Source organism: Coregonus lavaretus (genome assembly GCF_964263955.1).
Source record: "Coregonus lavaretus genome assembly, chromosome: 14".
NCBI lineage: Eukaryota > Metazoa > Chordata > Actinopteri > Salmoniformes > Salmonidae > Coregonus > Coregonus lavaretus.
The window spans coordinates 5,880,854-5,887,190 of NC_140001.1; positions in this window are offsets into that span (position 1 = coordinate 5,880,854).

The following is a 6,337-nucleotide window of genomic DNA, read 5'->3' on the forward strand; positions in this document are numbered from 1 at the left end:
CTGACAAATCAAACACGGTATTTACCCCACTAACAAATATTCATAACAGGTGTGTTGTGTGTATGGGTGCTTTCTTCTAAAGTAAACAATCCCTGAGCCCCTTTACGGTCATCTTATCATTTCAACCTGTTGCATTGATTTAGTCAAAATATAAAACCTGTTGTTTAACAAATCTAGGACCTTCAAAAAAAATTGGTGCTCTCTTATCAACTTAATACTCAGTACTAAAACACTTGGATCTACTTTGATTTTAAACACTGTTCCACGAAATGGAAACAGATTATTGTTATAGATAACATTACCTCTTGAAAAATAAAACAAATCACTGGTGTTACCCAAACTATAGAATTGAGTAATAATAACTGGAAATTGTCCAAAATCTTCTCTTACAGCCTGCGCTAGCCCAGGGGGTGCCACACGCTTTCACCCCCAGCTATTCCACAGCCTCAACACTCAATCCCTCTATTCATTATTTGACCCTGTATTGAAACCTCAGCTTCTTCAATTTACTAAAATATGGCATTATTAGAGTGCTATCCAGAAACCACTAATAACATACAGTTGAAGTCGGAGGTTTACATACACCTTAGCCAAATACATTTAAACTCAGTTTTTCACAATTCCTGACATTTAATCCTAGTAAAAATTCCCTGTCTTAGGTCAGTTAGGATCACCACTTTATTTTAAAAATGTGAAATGTCAGAATAATAGTAGAGAGAATGATTTATTTCAGCTTTTATTTCCACATTCCCAGTGGGTCAGAAGTTTACATACACTCAATTAGTATTTGGTAGCATTGCCTTTAAATTGTTTAACTTGGGTCAAACGTTTCGGGTAGCCTTCCACAAGCTTCCCACAATAAGTTGGGTGAATTTTGGCCCATTCCTCCTGACAGAGCTGGTGTAACTGTGTCAGGTTTGTAGGCCTCCTTGCTCGCACACTCTTTTTCAGTTCTGCCCACAAATGTTCTATAGGATTGAGGTCAGGGTTTGTGATGGCCACTCCAATACCTTGACTTTGTTGTCCTTAAGCCATTTTGTAAGTATGCTTGGGGTCATTGTCCATTTGGAAGACCCATTTGCGACCAAGTTTTAACTTCCTGACTGATGTCTTGAGATGTTGCTTCAGTATATGCACATAATATTCCTTCCTCGTGATGTAATCTATTTTGTGAAGTGCACCAGTCCCTCCTGCAGCAAAGCACCCCCACAGCATGATGCTGCCACCCCCGTTCTTCACGGTTGGGATGGTGTTCTTCGGCTTGCAAGCCACCCCCTTTTTCCTCCAAACATAATGATGGTCATTATGGCCAAACATTTCTATTTTTGTTTCATCAGACCAGAGCATATTTCTCCAAAAAGTACGATCTTTGTCCCCATGTGCAGTTGCAAACCATAGTCTGGCTTTTTTATGGTGGTTTTGGAGCAGTGGCTTCTTCCTTGCTGAGCGGCCTTTCAGGTTATGTTGATATAGTCCTCGTTTTACTGTGGATATAGATACTTTTGTACCTGTTTCCTCCAGCATCTTCACAAGGTCCTTTGCTTTTGTTCTGGTATTGATTTGCACTTTTCGCACCAAAGTACGTTCATCTCTAGGAGACAGAACGCGTCTCCTTCCTGAGCGGTATGACGGCTGCATGGTCCCATGGTGTTTATACTTGCGTACTATTGTTTGTACAGATGAACGTGGTACCTTCAGGTGTTTGGAAATTGCTCCCAAGGGTGAACCAGACTTGTGGAGGTCTACAATTGTTTTTCTGAGGTCTTGGCTGATTTCTTTGGATTTTCCCAGGATGTCAAGCAAAGAGGCACTGCGTTTGAAGGTAGGCCTTGAAATACATCCACAGGTACACCTCCAATTCACTCAAATTATGTAAATTAGCCTATCAGAAGCTTCTAAAGCCATGACATCATTTTCTGGTATTTTCCAAGCTGTTTAAAGGCACAGTCAACTTAGTGTATTTAAACTTCTGACCCACTGGAATTGTGAAGCAGTGAATTATAAGTGAAATAATCTGTAAACAATTGTTGGAAAAATTACTTGTGTCATGCACAAAGTAGATGTCCTAACCGACTTGACAAAACTATAGTTTGTTAACAATACATTTGTGGAGTGGTTGAAAAAAAAACCTAAGTGTATGTAAACTTCAGACTTCAACTGTATTACCATTCATATACTGACAACGCTCGTTAGATTCTACATCAACCCTCTTTATCAATGCCTTTGTCACTGTCACTTATTGTAAGGTTTAGAAAACAAAACAAACATGAGAATTCTCTCTTTATTAGAAGTCATTGCTTTAATTGTAGTCTACCTTAACAATGTTACTCTATATGTTTATTACCAACCTCTATTGGACATTCACTTTCTGCATCACACTTCTTAAAATGTCTATTCTTTTAAGATGTACATGTAATGCGCCAAATTTATAAAATACATCGGCCAATTTCAGAAGGGAAAATATAAACTTTGGAGGGAGCTTACGAGACTAGGTTTTTTTCCGACTGTAACTTCCACTATAACTGGCCTGGACTGTCCATCAGTCCCCTGTAGATGGCGATCTCTGTCCATAATAAGTCTGGCGCCTAAAATGGCGTAGACAGGAAAACAGACACTTTCCATTTTGCCTACTCACGAATTGGTTTAGAACGTCAACGTTTGGAATATCAACAAAAACTCCATCGGGAGTACAATAAATTATAGCCTTAAGTTTAAAAATAAATCTACATGTTCAACATTTAAATGGTTCTATTTACCAGGGCATAGGTTTTGTTTCAAAATGTATTACCAGGACGGAGGAAATCCCATAAGCATTTATAGTTTTATTGGTTAGGGGTAAGTCAATTCCCCATACTTTTACCAAAAGTGGACATACGCCAATCTTTTTCTGAGACTCTATTTCCCAGACCCTCTAGACAGTCATATAATGCTTTAACCTTATCTCTACAAAGCTACAAATCAGCTTTGCAACCATACTCCCCAAAGAACCCAAACACTTTGGTTTCCCGGACGCGACCCGGCTGGTCATCGGAATAATGTGCCACACGTACCTCGTGATATTACTATGATGTGCAGTGATGGACGGAACCCCTAGATTACCTTTATATATAGAAACTTATTGTCCACATTTCAATCAGCTTATTATGCAAATTCCTATATGTTATTATCCAAACTTCACATTGACACTTATTTCCACACTCACACAACTCTCATATCACAATTCACACAGTACTGTTCCCAAAACACACTTAATCAGTTAGTTGTTTTCTACAATATATATTTATAACCTGCAGGAATATTTTCTAATTTCTATTTCAGGGTTAGTTCCTGGAATAACAAAACATGTACATTTACATCTTGCGATAGATACCCATGGCATTACTTTTTCTAAAACAATTATTTACGTATTTCTACTTATTTCACTAGTCATAGGAACCCCAGTTCAGGACCCTTACACCCTAGGCATTTAATCAGCTCTAGCTTCACTACAGTGCCTTGCAAAAGTATTCATCCCCCTCTGCGTTTTCCTTATGATTGGATTTTTATTTGGATTTCATGTAATGGACATACACAAAATAGTCAAAATGATGTGAAATGAAAAAAATGACTTGTTTAAAAAAATTCAAAAAAATAAATAACGGAAAAGTGGTCCGTGCATATGTATTCACCCCCTTTGCTATGAATCCCCTAATTAAGATCTGGTGCAACCAATTACCTTCAGAAGTCACATAATCAGTTAAATAAAGTCCACCTGTGTGCAATCTAAGTGTCACATGATCTGTCACATGATCTCAGTATATATACACCTGTTCTGAATGGCCCCAGAGTCTGCAACACCACTAAGCAAGGGTCACCACCAAGCAAGCGGCACCATGAAGACCAAGGAGCTCTCCAAACAGGTCAGGGACAAAGTTGTGGAGAAGTACAGATCAGGGTTGGGTTATAAAAAAATATCAGACACTTTGAACATCCCACGGAGCACCATTAAATCCATTATAAAAAAATTGAAAGAATATGGCACCACAACAAACCTGCCAAGAGAGGGCCGCCCACCAAAACTCACGGACCAGGCAAGGAGGGCATTAATCAGAGAGGCAACAAAGACACCAAAGATAACCCTGAAGGAGCTGCAAAGCTCCACAGCGGAGATTGGAGTATATGTCCATATAATATAATATGCCATTTAGCAGACGCTTTTATCCAAAGCGACTTACACTCATGCGTGCATACATTTTTTGTGTATGGGTGGTCCCGGGGATCGAACCCACTACCTTGGCGTTACAAGCGCCGTGCTCTACCAGCTGAGCTACAGAGGACCATAGGACCACTTTAAGCCGTACACTCTACAGAGCTGGACTTTACGGAAGAGTGGACAGAAAAAAAGCCATTGCTTGAAGAAGAAAATAAGCAAACACGTTTGGTGTTCGCCAAAAGGCATGTGGGAGACTCCCCAAACATATGGCGGAAGGTACTCTGGTCAGATGAGACTAAAATTGAGCTTTTTGGCCATCAAGGAAAACGTTATGTCTGGCGCAAACCCAACACCTCTCATCACCCCAAGAACACCATCGGCAGGGACTGGGAAACTGGTCAGAATTGAAGGAATGATGGATGGTGCTAAATAAAGGGACATTCTTGAGGGAAACCTGTTTCATTCTTCCACAGATTTGAGACTGGGATGGAGGTTCACCTTCCAGCAGGACAATGACCCGAAGCATACTGCTAAAGCAACACTTGAGTGGTTTAAGGGGAAACATTTAAATGTCTTGGAATGGCCTAATCAAAGCCCAGACCACAATCCAATTGAGAATCTGTGGTATGACTTAAAGATTGCTGTACACCAGCGGAACCCATCCAACTTGAAGGAGCTGGAGCAGTTTTGCCTTGAAGAATGGGCAAAAATCCCAGTGGCTAGCTGTGACAAGCTTATAGAGACATACCCCAAGAGACTTGCAGCTGTAATTGCTGCAAAAGGTGGCTCTAAAAGTATTGACTTTGGGGGGGTGAATAGTTATGCGTGCTTAAGTTTTCTGGTTTTTTGTCTTATTTCTTGTTTGTTTCACAAGAAAAAATATTTTGCATCATCAAAGTGGTAGGCAAATAACTTATGTTCATTTTTACTCGGAGGCTCCGAGTTTCCGATAGGACGTGAACACGGCATTGGACTGCACGTGTAAACGAAGCTAAAGGTCTGAAGAATGCAAAAAATCACTTGCACTGTACTAATTGAGCGGGAATTATCTCTGTAATTTGGCTTGATAAAGCAATGAAAGCCCTATTCGCATGGGACTAGTATTACTAGAGAAAGTTGGTTGTGTAATTATTACCCCAGAAGAGCCATTATTCCAGAGAACGATTCCGCCCCTGTAATTCGTAAAAAAAAAAAAAAGAAAAAAAAAAAAAAAAAGAACACCGTTATGATTGAAGCCTGGAGGTTTTTAATCTAGGCGTGAAGACATTTCAACATGTCTAGTCGATAACAGGCAGCCTACACTGGTTACTCAAGTTTGCCTGCCAAATTTCTAAACCAAAGCAAACCGTCATTGGTATGCTTTGGTTTATAAACTTGGCAGGCAAACTTTAATTGGCACAAAACCTCTAAGCAAAAGCATTCACTGAAAATTGATACATGTAGGCCCTTCATATATTGGCTATGCGCAGCACTTCGTTTTAAGCATCAAATGATCGAATCAGTTACTGTTTTCTTGCTGAAACCGCGAGAAACACCTGTCAAACTCAGACATTTCTTTCACAAAACAGGGATGTCGATTCGCACGGGACTAGTATTATCAGAGGACCGAGGTGGAGTTAGTCGAAAAACTAGATTTTTCCGGCTGGAATTATTACTCTCCTGCTATGTAAAAATGACCGACATTACAGATTCGGACGTGATTTAAATTACAGATGTGGTTATTTGTGCTCGTGAACATAATTACATAAGCTATATCCCCCCGTAAAACTAATGGCACAGCAGGGGTCTTGAGAGGGAGCTGTGTTTATTTTGACACTACCTTACATAAAGCTCTCTGAATTGTGTCAAGCATATACAAATATATTTGCACTTATTTGCAAACATCTTTATTGGCCATAATGAAATACTACGGCAACGGAAAATGATCTCATATCTGCAAAGTGGATGGTCAATAAAATGATTCAATACAGGCGAGACCGGAAATGCTGTCCGTTTGTCGCCAATTTGACGTTTCAGGCCCAGTTCCATTTCAGTCTCTAGTCTCTTATTCTTCCATCCCTTTGATGTACTGGACTTGAAAGCTCTTAATAGATCAAATTAATTCGAAGGCCTATCAAGATAATGTGTGTAGCCATGGCCATATTG